This window comes from Nycticebus coucang, chromosome 6, assembly GCF_027406575.1.
Source record: "Nycticebus coucang isolate mNycCou1 chromosome 6, mNycCou1.pri, whole genome shotgun sequence".
In the NCBI taxonomy this organism is placed as follows: domain Eukaryota; kingdom Metazoa; phylum Chordata; class Mammalia; order Primates; family Lorisidae; genus Nycticebus; species Nycticebus coucang.
The window spans coordinates 122,237,283-122,257,280 of NC_069785.1; the positions used below are offsets into that span (position 1 = coordinate 122,237,283).

The 19,998-nt window shown below is 50.2% G+C and overlaps 1 protein-coding gene across 3 annotated transcripts in view; it reads right to left on the minus strand.

The window, feature by feature from the left end:
* The window catches only part of DSCAML1 (DS cell adhesion molecule like 1), a 346,450-nt gene that overhangs the window by 184,205 nt on the left and 142,247 nt on the right, over window positions 1–19,998 (minus strand). The gene's annotated exons all lie outside the window — the stretch shown is intronic.

A 19,998-nucleotide genomic window follows, 5' to 3' on the forward strand; every position in this document is an offset into this window, starting at 1 on the left:
CAGGGACAGGTTGTACCAAGTTGTCCTCTCATTTTCCCCTGAGACTAATGGCATAGAGTTAGGAGGGAGCTGGCTGGTAAGGGTGGTGAGCCTGCGAAACTAACAGCCCATGGGGCTCTGAGAACAACGTCCTGACCACTGGTCCCATGGAGTAGCTTTCACATGTGCATTCTGGGGCTCCACTCCACTACAAAGTCCTGGGTGAAGGACTGTGGCTCCCCCTTCATGTCTTGTTTCTTCTAGTATTTTCAGTTGTGAATGACCAGAGCCCTAATCCACTGAGGGTGAGGGGACCCCAGGACCCAGGCCCTTTAGCAAAACTGTGAAGCAGGTCAAGTTCATCTCAACTATCTATATTTTGGGGCTGCTCATCCTCCCCCACAAGGCACCAGTGTACAGGAAGCTTCCTGTGCTGCATTTCTACAGAATCCTATGGATAGCAGAGTTAGTAAGTAATACAGGTTATATATAAATAATCACATTTACTGAGTCCATGCTATGTATCAAATGCTGCAAAGTGTGCACACATCTAAGCTTTTCTGGACAAACTAAGGTAGCCATTATGATTGCTGACTCGCATTAGGCTAGAGTGAGCTCAAATCCTGGTTCTCCCCCTGACTAGCTGTGTGGTCTCACACTTGTTATTTGATATCTCAAAGCCCAATGCTTCCTATGCCTGGCCCTCTCCTCGGTCCTATGGGACATGAGAACCCTGTTTTTTCATCAACTAGCATCAACTGAAACTCCCTATGATGTTAACGGGTATCTTCCAGCAGAAGGTTCCTTAGCATGGATCTGGGTCAATTCGTCTCAGCACCATCACTCACCAGTAGTGGAACCTTGGGAAACTGAAATAAGAGCTAGTTTCCTCACCTCTAAGGTGGGGACAATATTAATATCTATCTCATTGAATGGTTGCCTCTAAAACACTTAGCCCAGTGCCTGACATATGGTCAATGTTCAATACATTTTGGTTAACATTTTGGCTCTTACTGTTAACTAAACATCCCAACAGACATGAAAGCAGAGGCCCAAGATCATACACCTGGGATTTGAACCCAGGTCTTCCAACAGAGACCAGATAGGTGTTCCCATTATAGGATGCTCACTCTGAATAATGTGTGCTAAGACACTATTGAAGGACAATGCCTCGTTGTTCCCTTACATAAAAACATAGTTAGAATTTCACAGGAGCTGTCAAGACTTTATTGCAAAGAGTTGGGTATCTGGGTGCCATAAAGGACAGGTGGGAGAGGAGGAAGTACAGGAGAACAGTGGAGAAATGGAACTGCTTACCTTCGTTAAATGATTAACTTTGTATTTACCATTCGTTGGTTTCAAATTAAAATAAGTCTAACCAACTTGCAAAGCCATCCACCAGCTTCGACTTGATTGAAATCAGCTCAATTGGAGGGACAGAATCACAGGCATTCACAGAGAAGGGTGGGAAGGAGGGGAGCAGAGCCAGAGGGCTACTCAGTGAGTCCTGGGAAGGGCAGTCCCTATTCTTTAGCCTCCAAAGAATGACTAGAGCCATTCTTGACTTGGTGGCTCTCGACAGAGTAGTGAATAGAAAGGCAATATTACCCTGCAAATAGAAGAGGACTTGAAAGTTCAAAACCCATCTGTAAATAAATGAGCTTTGGGGAAGATGGGTAGAAAGTCAGCCCATTACAAGTCTTAAAGAAAGCATCAGGTGTACTTGGGTCTGGCCTTTTTGGTTTGATATTTTGGCCTTTTTATTTATGGCCTGAGTATGGGTGAGATTGTGTTAGGAATTCACATGCCCACTGGTGGCCCCAAACAAGAGCCTCGAAGTCACCAGGAGGCCCCTTAACTTGTTCACTCCTAAGCCTGGTCCTGGGAACAGGAGAGACATTATAAGCCCCAGGTTCAAATGCAATCCTTAGTTAGAAGCATAGTTCAGGAGTTAGCCCCTGGGGAGAGAAGCCATCTAGCAAAGATTTCTCTGACAGAGGCACAGATTAACTTGTGACATGGCGTAGGAGAAAGACAACCAGAGTTTGGGAAGCAGGGTTGACTGTTAGGGTCTAGGTCAGGGATACCCAAACTTGTCTGCACGTTGGAATCACCTAAGGAGCTTCAAAACCCATGGCTGGCCTGGCGGGATTTATTCCTACACAGTGTAAAACTTAATTGCTCTGTGGGGTGGTTTAAAAGACCCCCAGGTGATTCTGATGTGTGGTTGGGTTCAGAAATCACTGATCTGGGACCCCCCTCAGAGAAGGAGTTCTACTTTACCCCTAGTCCCTACTGCTCCTACCCCAAACACTTGTGTTCTCTGCAGGAGGCCTCACAGATTATAGGGGTGAGGGGATTCAGTTGAGCACAACCACTGAATAAAGGGATTTCTGGCCCTGGGAAGTACCCTCTGGCATTCAAAACCTCTCCCACCTACTTCCTAACACCTGCCGCTCTTTCACTGGGACAAAGCTCTTTATTCCACAGTGAGAGATAAGGCTTAAAACAGCAATGCCCTTGGGAGAAGGAGAGTGACTCACATTCCTGCTAAGCTATAAATGACGGATGAGGGAGAGAGAAGACTTAGCCATGCTGACAGCCCGAAACAGGGGAGCAGTGTGAAAATATTCCAGCTAGCGGCGCCCCTCGTTTTAGAAATGAGAAAACGAGTTGGGAGGTGAGACACAACACGGGCACGTCCTCCTGTTCAGTAGGTCAGCCGTAGCGTCTGGGGCAGAGAGGGTATTCTTTGTGCTTGGTGCAACTTGGTGCAGGGCTGGCTTTGACAGTCAAAAATGAGGATGCGTCCTATAGGTGTGCATGGTTGATCTTTGCGTCGGAACTTATACTACCTCAAAATAGCATTTGGAATTGTGTCAGCCATTTTCTTATTAGCAACGCCTGTGAGTGCTACTGGCATGTGGTGGGCAGGGTCCAGGGACACTATTAAATGGCCTGTGATGTGTAGGACAATCCTGCCCAAAGGAGGATGGTCTAGTCCCAAATGCCATTTGCGTCCCCTTAGAGAAACACCATTAATCCTTGTGCTGCAGCAGCCTGGGATGCCCGTCTTTCCCTGGACCTGTTATAGGAGCAGCAGTCCCATGTTTGCTGGCATGACCTTGACATTGGCAGGGAAAGTAACCATTTCCAGGTAGGCTTTACAGGCACTTTGAAGCTAGTTCCTGGGCCGCTGGGCTTCCTACAGGCCTCTGGGACATTGTCCCATTATATGGAGCTGAGCCCTGGGTACAGGGAAGCTGGAGACCCCCACACCAGCTTCAGAACAGAGGGTAAAAGTGCTTCATGAGTGCTGTTTACCGCAGCCCCCTTCTGCTGGGACCCTCATCTCTCCTGGCAAGGAATCACTCCAAATTACCATCTGCCCCTGCTCAGCCTTGCCCCCACTCCCTGTGAAGACTACACAAAGTAAAGTGCTTCCAGGGAGGGCTGCACCTTCTCGAGCAGACAGGAGGACCCGGCCCTGTGTTGTTGGGGCCCTGAGTAGGAAATCTGGGCATTCTCCTGCCGACTAATTGCTTTCCTGCGCTGTCCTTCTCCTCTCCTCTTAATCCAAGGATATATGTACTTTCTTGATTTGACAGTGGGGCAAGGTGAGACTGAGGGGCCAGTCATGTACCCTCTGTGAGCCTCTGTTTCCTCATCCACACAGGGTGCTGGTAATGGTGAGGATCAGAAGGGACAAAGTATGTCAGAGTTTGTGGCAGACCCTCAAGCTATCCCCTGTCTAGGCAGGGGCTGCTTATTCTCTCATCGTCTTCCAGGTTCCTAGTGTCCGTCCTTCCCAAGGGCCCACAGCTGCACACCTGGGCTCAGGCAGGGCCCAGCTCCCCTGGCCTGATGCCCGGAGCACCATCCCTGACATCTCGCCCACCTGGGACAAGACTGATGGGGCCTGACAAGGAACAGCAGTAGGGAAGTTTCCTCATACACTCCAGAGTGCCCATCACCTGCCCACCACCGGCACCCTACTTCTCTAGAAGAAAGAAGGAGGGGTCAACGTACAAAGGAAATCAGCCAGGGCCCACGGTAGTGCTTCCTGTGAGACCGTCCATTCAGGAAGTGCACTGACATTTACGGTGGGAAGTTTTATTTCTGTGGTAAATAACCTCTAATAGTGTCGGTCATTAGACTAATGACACCAGATAATTAATTTTCTTTCTCTTTTTTCAGGCGGACACATATTACAAGAGAAACATAATTTATTCGTTTCCTTCCTGGGTGGATAGGACAGGGCTCATCCCGCCATCTTGCCCTGCTAGAACCTCAGATGGCAGGAGACAGTTCCTCCTCAGCCCCCTAGTCTGCTAAGGTACTGCCAGAGGTCACACAGAGTTCTCCACCCTTCTTCTCCCTCTCAGACACTCTACTCATTCAAAACATTCTTCCTCACCACTATCTGAAGGAGATTTTCATGCGATCTGTCTGGTTCTTCTCTGGCCTTGTGCAAACCAGCTGGAGTTTATTTCCCAGGCCTTGAACGAGGGCCTATCTCATCCCCTGACTGTGTGGGGCACCTGCTGGAGGAACTCAGTCCTGTTGTCCACCTCTGAGCCATTGTGTTCATAGTCTCCTCCCATCTGATGCCCAGGGCCCAGGCTCTATGTATACCCCGTCCACTGCCCGTGGCTTGGCTCAGCATTCAGCTCGATGACCATGACTCCAGCCATCAGTTTTTTTTCTTTTTTGTTTTTAATGGAGACAAAGTCTCACTTTCTTGCCCTCTATAGAGCACCATGGAGTCAAAGCTCATAGCAACCTCAAACTCTTGGGTTCAAGCAACCTCTGGCCTCAGTTTTTCATTTAGTAGAGATGGGGTCTCCCTCTTGCTCAGGCTGGTCTCAAACTTGTGAGTTCAAGCAATCCACCTGCCTTGGCCTCCCAGAATGCTAGGATTACAGGGATGAGCCATTGTGCCTGGCCAGGCATGAGTTTATATGTTCAGCATCCAGCGGGGGACTTCAGGAACTCCTGCACCTGGTACTTGGTCTATATTATCCCATTGAATTTTTAAAGGAGGTTCCAACACCCTCGTTTTGGAGCTGGGGAAACTGAGTCTCTGGGGTTAAGTGCTTTGTCCAAGATCACATACCTGGGAAGGTGACCAAGCTGGGATGAGCATCTAGCTCAAAGTGGGGCCCCTCATGTGCCCCCTCCAGACTTCATGAGTGCTCCACTTTCCAAACTCCTACAGCTCTGACCAAGATGACTCCTTTTCAGCTCTGACCAAGATGACTCCTTTTCCCAACAGGCAATGGAGGCATCTCCGCACCCTCCATTTCTCCATACTTCATACAGAGATCATCATGTCCTGGGGACAGCTGGATGAAGAGTGCCTGGGTTCAAACCCTGGCTCTGACACTGTTCCTACATATGTGATGGCAGGTCACGTTGGGTCTCTGTGCCTTAGTTTCCTCATCTATAGGATGAGGATTACAGCATTTAGGCCACAGGGCTATGGAAGTGAAATGAGACTGTGAACATACCGTGCTCAGAATGATGCCTGGCACGTGGTAGGCACTTTTATAGGAAGGAGAGCACTGGTGACAAAAGTGGGAAAGGCTAAATATGAAGAAAAGAAAGGGACCCTCAGGATATAGCTGTGCTGGCCTCATAGGTCTATGGCTGGAGGTCCTGCTTGCTGAGACACAGAGTCCTGGGAAGCCCCAAACCTGAGCTCCCCGGGGGCCTCCTGCCAGGTGCCAGGTAGCAGAGTAACCTCCCTACTCAGCAGACAGGTGAAGAGCTTTTCTAGCACACCAGGCAGGATCTGCTGCAGACACCTGCCTGCTGGACATGGGGAAAGGGACAGAGGGATAGAGGGAGCCTCACCAGGGTTTCTGGAACATGGCCTCACTCCTTGTACTTCCACTGCTCCCTAGGAAGCCTGAGAGGACACAGGGGAGCTTGCAGGCCCTCACCAGTGTTCACATGGCTTACTCCAAGCATTATTTACTGTCTTCCCTGCACAGGATCCCAGAACTCTCTGGGCTCTGCCTCTCAGAGATCAGAGAAATTAGTTCAGTTCAGCCTAAAGGGCAGTATCTCTAGAGACATTTGCTTTATGGAAGAAGCTCAAAGGGGGAGTTTGGCGGGACAGATCTTTCTGTGACCTTGTGTATGTGTGTGCACGCATGTGTGTGCGTGTACACAGGTGTCCCATTACTTAAGAAGCAACCGGTCACCCACTCATCTAACCATCCACCACTCCTGCTTTTGAGCCTTTTCCCTGGTACAGGCCCTACAGTGACAGAGGCCAGAGATCTGGTGCCTGTCCCTGGGAAAAACCACCTAAGTTAAGGAAAAGAGCCTCCCTGGCTGAGTCGCAGGTTCCTTCCTGGCCAGAGCAGATGGCGCAGCAGAGGAATGGCAAAGCCTCTGGCCCACAGATGAGAACCCTGCCGCCCAGAGCAGGTAGTCACTGACCAGGTCATCACAGAGTGGTAGAGTTAGGAGGCACATTAGCAGCAAACTCGTGTAGCATCCACCCCATAAAGGAATGTCTCCCACAGCCTCCTGGCTGGAGGCTGTCCACATGCTGTCTTAGCTGCTCCCAGGGCTGGGAGGCTCACCTGCTTTCCAGAGAGGCCACTCTGGCTGTTGGTCATGGTAAGCAAGAATCAGCTTTCTCCCAAGTCTTTTGATACTTGAAGATGGGCACTAAGCTTTCTCAAAGGCTTCTCTTTTGAACTTTGCTCACATAATGAGTCTCATCCTACGGTGGCACAGGTCATCAAAGGGGTCGATTCTGAGAGCTGGAAAGCTGGCCAATGTGGTCAAAAATGCAAGTTTTACTTAACAGTGCTAGTGTAGACTTGCACTGAGTTTTATAGCATGGTCCTGCATTTGGTCAGGTCTAGAATAGGGTTTTGTAGGGAGAGTGAACCCAAGAATTTTCCCTATGCAAAAAATCCAAATTAATGTGGGTCACTTTCCCTGGAAGGGATTTGATTTCTCTGTATCTGATAGTAGTACTAATGCATTCATAGTAATTATAATGACAATTATAATTCATAATAAATTGTATGCATTCATAATAATTATAACTGTCATTTACTATGTGCCAGGCGACATGAAAAGTGCTCTACGTGTATTACCTCATTTAATTCTCTCAACAAGACTAAGAGGTTAATGTTATTTGTTAAAAAAAGGAAACTGAGGCATACAAGAGTTAACTTAAGCCTAAATTTACACAAGTAGTGGGTAGTAAATTCAAAGCCCATTGTGATATTGGTGGCATGGCTGCTCAGGAGTGGATGGGGCCAGGTGGGCTCTAAATATCCTTTCAACCCCAGGACAGTGACACCTGCCTTTCAGCCTTCTGGTCAGGAAGACAACACAGGGACTGTTCTCTTTCTCTAGCATCTGAAATTTGGGGTGACAACTCCTCCAAGAAGGGTGGCAACTGGGGAGAATATGTGTCTCTCTCTTACCTATGGGAACACTCCCTGCCTGGCCACCCTTCACCCAGGGAAGGAGATTCTTCCTCCCAACTGTGAGAGCAGGAAGGGTAGGGAGGGGACAGACATGTTAAACTCAGCCGTCGCCCCTGTCAGCGCAGAAGGAGGACTCTGAGTGCTCTGAAAAGTGGGTTAAAAATGGCTTGGCTGTACCCATCTTATCTGCTTTATACTGAAAGCCTTCAGCGCGTGGCAGGTTTTCACGCAGAATTTTCCTTGCTAATCCCTTTTGTTAGCTCTGATACCGACATTGCAATACCAACCTCGTCTGGGTGATTTGAGAGGGATTACAGACCCTCAATCCTTCAGCATGTGGGAGAAGAATGTTTTCTCAAATCAAATTTTTCACAAACCTGTTTTCAAAAATAATCAAAGTGCAAATCCCTCCTTGGGATTGAAGGGGGGTGGGGGAAGACACTTGTCTCTTCAAAAATGCAACATGGCAAACGGAACACTGTCCTCTCGGAGGGCAAGGCTGGGTGCAGAGCCACCTGGCTGATGAACGGCCCCTGCCTGGGGCACCCTCCAGACTCTGATGCCTATGACATGGGGCTCTGTCAGAGGGGAGGTCAGGCACTTTGGCACAGGTGGACGCTGACCATGACCCCTTCTCTGAGTGCGACCTTGCGCACAAGTTGGGGAGGAAGCAACGGGGTCAGGTTCAAGTACAACTGTAACAAATGCACATTAGTAACCTGTTGTTCATCCTGCCCTATGCTGAGCACTGTGGGGGCCACGGTGACAAAGTTTAGTCTTGCTGTCAGGAAATCATAGACCAGCAGAGAAAACATCTACACACTAGAGCATCTTGACACAGGGTAGATTGCGACAGGGCTGTGACGGACCACCGAGGACAGGGAAAGAGAGCTTCAGCTTTCTTAGAAAGCTTCCTGGACACGTGGGAGGACATGGACAGTCGTGGTGGTGGGACTTTGAATGCCCCAAAAGTTATCCTGCTCTGATCAGAAAGAGGACCAACAAACAGGTACTGGGGAGACCTGAAGTCTGGGCTGTCTGCCATTGTCACCAGTGTAGGGCCTCTGGCCTTGACCACACCCTTCCAAACCTCCCTTTCATATTGTGGCATCAAATCGCAGCTGAACCTCCTTCTCCCCTTCCGGCTCCTAGTTGAAGCTTTAGATGGTCAGGTAAAGGTGACACGTGGTGCAAAATGTTGTGGGCTTGTGGATTTAGCCCCAGTTGCTCAGGGCCCTGGAGCAAGCCTGGAGTCTATGCTGCCTGGAATTCGCATTAGTGATTTTGCCTTAATACTCTGGTGACAGTCGCTGATCAACAGGGCCCTGAAGCCACATGCCCTTGCAAATCCTCTTCCCTCCCCTCCCCCCACCCCACCCCTCCCCCACTCCAGCCCCATCCACACACTCAAATCTGGGCTCCCCTCCCCACCCGGCTGCAAGGTGGCCCCTTGCCCCTTAGTGCTACTGTCATGGTTGTGGGTCACAGATCGGAGCTTGAGCGTCCAGTCTCAGGATCTGGGCCTTTCTTTTCCTGGTCCCAGAGGGAATTGAAGTCTGGTGCTTCTCAAGAGCCAAGGCCTCTGGCAATAAATGGGCCTTGAAATTGGATTTTGTCTCTGATGTTGGGCCACTGCAAGGCACAGGGAGTGAGTGTGGCCAAGTCATAAGCCCCCCTCCTCCCCTGGCGGGCACCACCATGCGAGCTGCCCACCAAGCTCACGGTGGGCTGCTCAACAGCGACCATAGAGTCCTTCTGGGGGCTGATTAAAGATGGATATGCAGCCCAGAGGTGACTGGGAGCTCAGGCTGCTCTCGAATGCATAACCCCAATATTTTCTTCTTAAGCGATTCTTCTGCTCTTTGATGTTCTGCAGCCGCACGCAGTCACATGCAGTCACATTCGGTTTGATGCACAGAAGGGGGCAGGGCGGGGAGAGAAAACCCCGGCTCCATCCACCCATCCTTTCCCAGCAAATTCAGTTTTACCATTTCATCCCTGGCTGGTCAGGAATCTAGCAAGCTGTGGGCTGTCTTTGTGCAGAGCCAGAGTCACAGATATCCTAAGCATGTAGTGCCAGTGGTTGGATTTTATGGCTTTCAATGCAGAACATCCTAATGTGTGCATGTGTTTATAATTACGTGACTCCCTGGTGAATTCTCCCCTTCCCAGAGTGCACCAGGGCACAGAAGAAGGACGGGGTGAGCCTCCTGGTAATTTTTGTCAGGGAGGGGAGAGCAGAGAAGGAAATGAAGAAAAAAAGGGCAAGGGAAGCCCCAGAGGGGCCAAAGATGGGAAGGAAAGGAGAAAGAGCAATGGAGATCTACCAAAGTGGGGGGAAGGAGAGCACGGTTTATGAGAAAAGAAAAGAAATAGGAAAAAAGAGGAAGTCACCTTCATGACATGCAAAGGAGGAGGTGATGTAGTGAAGTCATACACGGGCTGGGAGATTCTGCTGTAGTCAAAATTGGGTTATAGACATGGAAATCTACAGCTGGGGCACCGAGCAAGTCCTCGAGGCCCAGACCATAGACAGAACTTGCCAAGGGGAATCCTATTCCATGGCCCTCAGTCCCCCATTCTTTCCATCGTGCCCCTCCCAAAGAGCACTCGACTTCGCTGTATTTCGATGCAGAGCTTTGGTAATTTCTCTTCTATGCATGCCCAGATCACAGCTGGTCGTCCTGCCATCCAGCTGCCGCCTGAAGCCAGAGGCCTTCCCTTGCAGGCATGAGGGGATTAGCAGAGGGAAGGTTCATAGGATACCTGATGGGAATTCTATATTTGAAAGAGGGAAAACTGAGCCTTTCATTTGCACAACGGCTGCATCGAATAATTATATCCCGATTTCTCCTGACCAGAACATTTGGGGAATAGGTGAGTATTTTCAAACATTCTTTTTAAAAGAGTGAAGCAGCAAGTTTCATTATCATATTTTAATTAAAAGGAAAAAATCCTATTAAACAATTCCCAATGTATTGGGATTAGCAAAAACCAGCACCTGGGACCCAGTAACTCAGCATGTATGAACACATGAACAAGACTTATTTTCCTTAGAAATTATCTCCACACCTGCCCCTCCACTCCAGCTAAGTAAATGGCTTCCTGAGGGCTCCAGGCAGGCCACAATGGGAGGCCCTTAGCTGCCAGGGCAGATACCACTTCCCTCACTCCCCAAGGGAGTGGGAAAAGGAGGGTGTGGGAAGCCACGACTCCCTCTGCCGGGTTGGAACCCCTAAACCAACCAGGCAAGTATCCTGGGCTTAAAATCCAGCATTAAGACTTACTAACCGTGGTGGGGCCTGTGGCTCAAGGAGTAGGGAGCCGGCCCCATATACCAGGGGTGGCGGGTTCAAGCCCAGCCCCAGCCAAAAACTGAAAAAAAAAAAAAAAAAGAAAGAAAGAAAAAAAAAGACTTACTAACCGGGCAGTGTCTGTGGCTCAGTGAGTAGGACGCTGGCCCCATATACTGAGGGTGGTGGGTTCAAACACGGCCCAGGCCAAACTGCAACAAAAGGAGTCCAGGCTGTAGTGAACTATGATTGTGCCATTGCACTCTAGCCTGGACAACAGAGTGAGATTTTGTCTCTAAAAAAAAAATTTTTTTAAAAGAGGTAAAAGAAAGAAATGAATCAGAGAGAAGAAGAAAATAGAATTAGATTGAAATGGGTAGAGAACATTAGTGACAGAAATCACAAGTTCACATCCAAACAACTTAGACGTCTTATTAATACTAGGACCACACATCAAGATATGACCTTCCCCCAAAAGACACTGCAATGAGGTTGAATTAATGGAAAAATAACCTCCAGTCAAAAGATGATGGCTCTTCTCCGCTTGCATGGGTGAACACAGCTGGGGTGCTGGATTCTATTCTAGGTCTTTCTTTCAAACACTCACCTACAGCACAGAGCCCATTTTGTAGAGCCCCCCCAGGGTGGTAAAGGGGTCCCTCTCCTCACATACTCAGATATGGTGAGGGGCAGAGATCATTAGCTCAGCAGAGTTTAGGCCTTTCCCAATGGCTCTTTTCAAGCTGAGCTGTCCTGGGGCAGAGGTACGGTGTGGACATGTACTGGGTGTCTCCTACAAGACTCAAACCAGTCAGTAAACACTACGAAGAGGCAGATTTGGGTTTACATAGTGTGATCAACCATCCCAGTTTTCCCAGAACTGTCCTGACTTGAGCACTGAAAGTCCCATGTCCTGGGAAACCCCTTAGTCTGGCTAACCCAGGACAGCTAGTCACAAGGGTTCTATACAAGATAACAAGTGTGTGTGTGTGTGTGTGTGTGTGTGTGAGAGAGAGAGAGAGAGAGAGAGAGACAGCTCTGTTGAGATATAATCTACATAGTATACAATTAACCCATTTAAAATGCACAATTCAATGTTTTTTAGCATATTTGCAGAATTGGGCAACCAATACCACAATTTTAGTTCATTTTTCATTATCCCCAAATAAATCCCACGCCCTTTAGCTATCACTCTAACACACCCCTCCCCAAGTTCCCCCAGCACTAATCTACTTTCTGTCTCTATGGATTTGCCTGTTTTGGACACTTTATACAAATGGCATCATATAATGTGGTCATTTTATATGACCATTTTATTTACATCATATAATGTGGCCTGTAAGAAGCCAGTCGTTTTTAAGGTTCATCCACATCACAGCATGAATCAACACTTCTTTCCTTTTCATGGCCAAAAGAAATTCCATTGTTGGGATATATTACTTATCCATTTTTTGTTTTTTTAATAGACATTTGTATTGTTTCCACATTTTGGCTGCCATGACTATTGCTGCTGTGAACAGTTGTGTTCAGGTTTTTGCATGGATATATGTTTTTATTTCTCTGGAATTTCTAGGAGTAGACTTGCTGGATCCTATAGCAATTCTGTTTAACCTTTCAAGAAACTGCCATACTGTTTTCCAAAGCGGATGCCCTATTTCACATTCCCCACCAGCAAAGCATGAGGACTAATTTCTCTATATCCTTGATGACCCTTGTTATTATGTCTTTTTAATTATAATTGCCCCAGTGGGTGTGGCAGGTATGTTTTCACAGTCAGAGCCCCGAGGAAAAGAAAAGGGTGGCCTGCAAAGTGGAGACAGCCTCATCATCCTGAGTGTCCAGGCAGAGCTGCCTGCACCCCGAGAAGGGCGGCTTCCATTGGCTGGGAGGCTGGAGGAGAATAGATCTAAAAGTCTGAGGGAAGGGGGAGGAGGACGCAGACAGTAAGGCTGGCTTCATCCCGATTCTGCTGAGGGCTGCGTGGGCAGCAGACACAGCTCAGGTGTGGCTGGCTGGGCCCACGCTACTGCCCGGTATGGGAGAACTGGCAGTGGCCACAGAGGCCCCAGTGTTCACAGCCACCACCCCACTCTGGTGGCCTTCCTGTGCTTCCTTCTCTCTTTCTGTAGGACTCCCCACCCATCTGTTCTTCTTGCCCGTGACACCTGGCCCTTCTGTTTCCGTCTTCCCACCCAGGCCCCACAGGAGGGACTTTCCCGGGAGTATTCTCTCATGCAGGTGACATGTGCAGACCAGTCTGGGCCATGTGATTGGGGTGAGTGTGGGAGTGGAGCTTGGGGGGTACCCAGGAAGCCTCAGACATAGTGGTCACATCTTGTTCTGCTGTGACAGTCCCCAATACGCCACAAAGCCACAGCTTAGTTCTCGGTGCCTGAGTGGCACAGGTGGCTCTCTCCCTCCACCAACTTGTGCTCACAGGTGGCAAACCTGCACCACTGCCCATGTGAAAGTGAAGGGCTCACCCCTGCCAAGGCAGCCCGTCCCATTGTCGAGCACCTCACTGCCATTTTGGTATCCTGATGACATGCTGGTGGAGGACTCTGACATAAGTGACCTGTGCCATCCTCAGGAGTTGCTCTTCTTGGAGATATAGGGTGAAGTTAATTGGAATGACTTGCACTAAATCACACAGAGGGTGTCATAGTCAGACTCATCTATCCTCCAAGTTCTGGCTCAGGCCAAACACTTTGGCATCATCCTTGACTCCCCTCTCCAGCCCCATCCAGACCATTGGGAAATCTGCTGGTTTTACCTTCAAAACATGCCTTTAACCTGATTGCATTTGGCCACCAAATGGCCCAAACCACCATTTCCTTTTACACGGTGATTGCTGAGGCCTCCAATCCATACCTAACCCAGCCCCTCACTGGCCTCCGCAAATGGGCCCCCCTCTAGGTTTTCCCTTTTTGGGGTCTGGTGTATTTTAGGTTCTTTCTCCGTCCTCAATTTCCCCTGGTACAGTGTGGGGCACAAAGCTGCAACTCGCTGAGATGGGTCATGTAACTGACAAAGAGGAGACTTGTTTCCCGCTCTCTCTGTGTGTGCATGTGTGTACATGTATGTGTACATGTATGTCCATGAACATGTGTCTCTGTGCTCAATCAAAATAATACAAAGACCAGGCATGTAGCCATACTCTTGTCAGAAGCTTCTTTTTTCTACCTGTACTGTTTTTTTTAATAGAAGGGAATGCACGCATTGCATTTTGTAGCAAATCAGGTTAAGAAGCACTCCATCTGGCAAGATGAGTTTGTATGTTTCCAGTAGGGCCAAGGCCACATCTCAATTCCGCTGCCATCCTGCCAAGTGCACTGGGTCTGATCAAATGCCAAGACTGGAGACTAGTTGACCCAAGGGCTCTGGACAGGGATCACTGGTGACGCAGATGGCTAACTTCCCCCTTCTCCCCACCCCTAACAATGCTATCTGAGCGCTCTGAAGGCTGCAGGGACTGCTGGGGGAGGTGGGGGGAGGCAACTCCAGTCTTAGCTGTTTATCTTTCAAGTTGGATTTCGGCATCCTCTGCGAGCACATTAGTGTGAGAATGTCTCTTACGGTTAGTTGTCTGCATCCAAGATGAGGGTATAATGACTTCCCTGGTGTCTCTCTGCGCGCACACACACCCAACCTCACCAAGCAGACACACTCTGCCTCCACACAGAACCGCCGTGTGACTGTGGCAGCCTTCGCATGTGACCTGGCCAGTGGGTACTGGCTACGGAAGCTTTTTAATTGTCTGGGAAGGGCATGGAGGCATTCAGTCGGCATCAGCTCTGGAGCGATAGACTGGAACCTCCTTAAACTCCCAGACTAGAGGCCACTGGCTTGGAAGAGGGAGACAGGCTTGGAGGAGAGACAAGATGTTCAGGCCGGGGAGCGTAACAGCAAGTGCTCCCCAAGTGCTGATTCTTGCTCTAGGGAACTGAGGGCAACTCAGAGGAAACTGAGGCCTGTGACCAGCCCTATGTCCCATTCTGGGCCTGTCTCCTCTGCGAAACGAGCACCCTGGAACATCTGTACATTGTTCACAGCTAGGCCCGTCATGTGCTGGAAGAGGTACTATTGAGTCCATGTTACCCACAAGGGAAACTGAGGCTCAGGGGCCCAAAGTTACATAGCTGGTAAGTGGTTGAGCTGGGAGTCTAAGATGTCTTCTGTCACTGAGCTGACAGTCTCCTGCTACACCACCCTGCCTCTCCCCACCCCATCAGTCCTTGGTGACAGCTCCCTTCTCTGAACTTCTACCGGGGTCATCTCCACCACCTAGCCCTCACCATTGCTCTTGAACTGTTCCTAGTTTGTAAGCCCCAACCCCAAATGCACTGGACAGTAAGGTCACAAAGGGCAGAAAGCATGACTTAGGCTCCTGCAGAGTTGCAGTCTCCAGCCCTCTCTGGACACCCAGCAGCAACCACTGTAGTAAGTACTTTAAACCCACCCTCTCTGTAACCCCTGTGCCCCTCTGCAGTGACTGTTGTGACTATCTCTGGCTCTCCAGCTCTGAGCCATTTGCTTCCTCCTGTCTCACGTTTGTCCTCCTCTTTTGTCCTGCTTGGGCTCTGGCCCTGTCTGCACGAGCCTGCCTTCTCCAGGGGTCTGTGCATGAGCCTGGTCTTCATGAGCCACAAAGAATGGGGGTGATCAGGCCCTACCACCAAGATGCTGGGTGGGTCACAGGCTGTCAAAACCACCAAGGAGGCTGCCAGGAGAGCAGAGCACCGGGTGACCGGGGTGGTCTGAAAGGACTAACTCTGTTTCTCCGAGGATGAGCAGGTGGCTTCAGTCCCCTGCACAGCTGCTGCCTTCTTGGGCCAGTGGGCTGTCACGCCCCCCAGTTCTTGCTGCTGTGCAGACAAAGACATGAGCTTGGAGGGGCTGAGAGACCCCAAGTGATGCCCATCCTCCTCTCAGATTCCCTCATGCCCTTTCCATCTCCGACCCTTGGCCTATGACATCCTTCTGACCCAGGTTGCCACAGCTGTCCTAGGTTCAAGCAGCTTAGAAAATGCTGCCTCTTCCAGGAAGCCCTTGGGAAGGGAGTAACAGGAGAAGACGCCAGGGCAGTTTCCCCAACCTTCCTCTCCAGAAAGGCAAAATTCCTCTGATTGGCCTGTACTGAGTGCCACCAAGACCTTTGACCCTCAGCCTGCAGGGATTTGACCCTCACCTCTGCTGTCCTTGTTTCCTAGTTCTGAGTCTGAATGTATCCGCCCCGGGTTCTCTCTCTGTCTCCTTGTTTCCATGCAGCTGCCTTTGAAGCTTTTATGGGGCAAGTTTAAGATCCAGAGAAAGAAGTGCGACTTCACACAGAAGCTTGTAAACTGATGAAGTATCTAACCTCAAGAGATGGGACAAGCTGAAAATATAAATAGCTTCTGTAAGGGATTAACTCAGTTCAGGGATGTCAGGACTAGGATGGGTAATTGAAGATAACAAAGCGACTATGCCTGTGTGTCTGTGTATGTGTGTGGGGGTGTACGCCCCGTCTATACACACAGTGCCTGGGTAACCACCACACACCACCACCCTCCTGCCGACATGCTGTCACTCCTCCAGGTTACAGAGCACCCTCACATACCTCCTCCATCAGGAGATCTCCTTCCAGGTGACCTTCCATCAGTCACCCCGTGGGTGCACCGAGCAAGCGTTATTTGCACAGATGAGGAAAGAGGTCTGGAAAAACACTAAGACCTACCCACAGTCAAGTCAGTGGGAGGCAGAGCTGGAAAGTTCCATACAAGCTTGTCTGAGGTGGGGGCCTGTCCATGGAGCTACTTTCAGGTCGTACTGTCGGGCCATGGAACTGCTGTCAGGTAGAGGTGGGCTGGGCACCTGCCTGGTTGTCCCCATTCTGACCCACCAGACCCCCTTCTTTTCTGTGGGGCACAGTTCCTCACAGGGGGGCATGTGGGGACAGACCCCGGAGGGCTCAGGGAGAATCTTGGGCTCAGGGTCGTCCCTTCTGCCTGCCCCCTGGACACACATGCTTCCTTTCCCCTGACAGAAACATGGTGAGTCCAACCTGCCCTAGGCTGACAAAGATGCCAGTACCCACAGTGCCTTCCCGCCTGCATGCTGGCACCCGAAACACTCCCTCCAGCTCACTCTCCTGCCCTAAATTGAGCCCATTTAGAAAGTTTGCTGTCCTCCCTCTCACTGAAGACATCCATCACTTTCCCCAGCAGAGGCGAGGCGGCCACAACTCCTTCCCAGAGTTTATTAAATACATTCAAGTGCCTATTTGTAGCTGTCAGGGAGACGCCGACGGGGAGCCGGGGAGTCCACTCAGCCATGCAGTGGACGGCTCAGCCTCCAGGGCAGGGACCCCTCCCTTCTACAAATGTTTCTCTGCAAAAGGCAGGGCTGAGGGGGCACCTCCAGCTCCAGTGCGGTTGACTCCACTCTCAGACAGCCACCCACAGGTGGAGCAGACCAGGGATCTTGGCAAAGCTGGCCAGCCAAGGCCAGAGCCCACTGAGGCGGGCCACACACCTCACACGCACTTCACCCCACCTCCAACAGCTCAGTGGCATGCGCACACACTCACCCTGACCCAGACCCCACTGCTGCCTCAGAGTCACTGATGGGCCTGGGAGCCCTGAGTATGGGGTCATACGCCTCCATGTGGGATAGCCCTGCTCAGTAAGGCCTTGGACTCACAGACAGGCAGACGGCTGGAGAGAACACTCCACAATGGTGGTGCACATCTGAGTACAGAAGGAAAATGTTCTCCAAGAGGTCTGCAGGGCTTCCCTGGCCCATGGAAAGCGTTCAGAGATGGCTGCAGTCCCAAAGGATCACAGAGGCCCTGAAAATACCTCCCTGCTTGATGGATGAAAGTAATGCGTCCAAGAGAGAGAAAGGGGGTTGCTTGGGGTCTGTACCCCAATATCCTCTCATTGCCCTTTGTCTGAAGACACAGGACAATTGAGGCTAATTTTTCCCCTTCCTGGAATTCAGAGAGAATGGGGGGAAGGGAGGGAAATTCTAGGGAGAATTGAGACTGAAATCATGACAGCCCAGCTTCCCAATGTCTTGAGTCATTCCTTTTGGAAAATTATAAAAGATTTCCAATGTACAGAAGAGCATAAAGAATTATATAATCTACATCTGTGTACCCACTACCCAGTATTAACAAATCCTAATAAGTGGAGTGATTTCTATTTTCAAATGTAGTAGTAGCTGCTATAGGGTTAGCTGAATTTTTACAGCTGTTTTCAAATGTAAAATAATTTTATTCTTTTCAATAAGGGCATTTCATTAAATAACCAGGATTTAATTTTTAGACCTTGGAAGACTTCATTTAAATCCACTCCAAGTCAGAGAGAAAAAGTCCTCTGTCAGACCATGGGTCCTGCTATTTTGGTCGCAAAAATATAGTCTCTGCAGCTGTGTCCTGTTCAGATTGGAGGGAAGAGAAGGGGCTTCAGGGTCTGGAAGAGGGGCCTGGAATCTTAGGGAAATGTTTTCTACCAAGTTTTCTGAGTGGACCCACCCCTGGATGTTTGATGATAGGAAGGGAGGCTTGGGTGGGAAGCCCGACCCTGGGGCTTCCTCCTCCAATTCCTGCCCAGAGTCTCTCACTCCCTCCTCTCACCCTGGCATACGTTCCTTGTCCCATTATGCTGCCACTAGGTACCGTCGAGCTTTTATGCAGCATTCACTATGTGCACCTGCCAAGGTGTTAGCTGATCAATGAGTTGTGTTGGGGCCACTTAGACCAGCTCAGAGAGCCAATTATGCGTCTCGCCCCAATCCCACGTTTAGTGACACCATGTGGGTAGCACACAGTTTGCCGCGTGGGAGTATTTATACCATGGAAATAGATCTGCAAACACCACCAATTAGGGCCTCCCCCTTCCTTGAGAGCTGGTTGTTAAACATTTGCCAGCACACCAATGGTATTAACATCCCAACAATATCTACATTCAAAGAGGTCTCCTAGAGACGAAGAGGAGACACTGGGGAACCAAAGGAATGGATCACAAATGGTCACATTTCAGGGATGAGACTAATTATGCTAAGAGTTTTGTCTTAGTGAAGCAGCCACCACTTAGCACCTTGTGCTAAGGACCCTAGAAGTGACCTTGTCCTATCTGCTCATGCTAGAAAGCAAGATGATATCCACAGAGGTGACACAACTTTCTAATGACACAGGTGGGCTTATTACCCACATCTCCCTTTCCTAGCACATTTTACAGGACATCATGGCCTAGGCCTGTCCCCAAGCCTGCTCACCAGGATCTGGGTAGAGTAGAAAGGGGGCACCTGAGGTAGAACCCAGATGGGAATGAGGGTGCCCTGTTTTCCCAGGAAAGGCAGGGTGACTCTATGCTCCTGCGGCCATGTCACATCCTGCCTGGACATCAGGGCTTCCGGTGTGCGAACACTGAGAGGTGTCCTACAAAAGGCTCTGCAGCCCGCAAGCAACCCAGGAGGGTGGCCGTGCCGGCCAGCCCTGCACAGGGGCTCTGCCCAGCCATACCCACAAGTGACCAAGCACCGCCCGGTCCCAAATCCCCTTGACCTCCTTCTCTCTGCCAGCACCATCTGTGCTGGTCTCCATGCACTCATTCACCCTCTATCCGAGCAGAGCCGCAGTGACCTGGAAAGCAGGACTGGTTTTCCTGCCCAGCTGTGTGTCCCTGGGGTAAATTACTTCCACTCTGGAAACCCAGAGGAAGGGGTGGGGGCAAGTCCCAGGAGTGCCCCTGGCCTCCCAGGCAGGTGCAGGCTAAAGGTGGCTTTGGCAGCCCTTTCCTGAGCAGCAACGTCCTCTCGGAAGGGGACTGCAAGCAGAGCAGGGCCTGCTTCTGTACGATTCGCTTTTGCCAACCTGGGATCACTTAGGGGCCAAGTCCAATTCCTTGAGTGTCAGAAGAGATCAAATGTGAGCCAAGAAAAGGAGAAAGGACTGTGGAGGGAGGAAGCCAGGGGCCCTGGTGAGGGAAAAGAGCACAGGCTTTGGGGTCAGACAGAGCAGGGTTTGTGGTTGCCTCAGCCCCATCATCGCGGGTCATGGGATTCAGGGGAGTGATTCATTTTCTCTGTAACATAGAAACAGTGGTGACGCCTCATCCCTTGGTTGTATGGCATCGGAAAGAAATAACACACAGCCAGACAGCTGTGTGGACTTTACCTCCTGGTAGCTATTTAAAAAATGTTTATTCCCTTCCTCTCCTGCATCTGTGCCTGCCCCTAGGCTCCTGGCCCCCCAGGCAGGCATCCCAGGCTCCAAGGGAGGC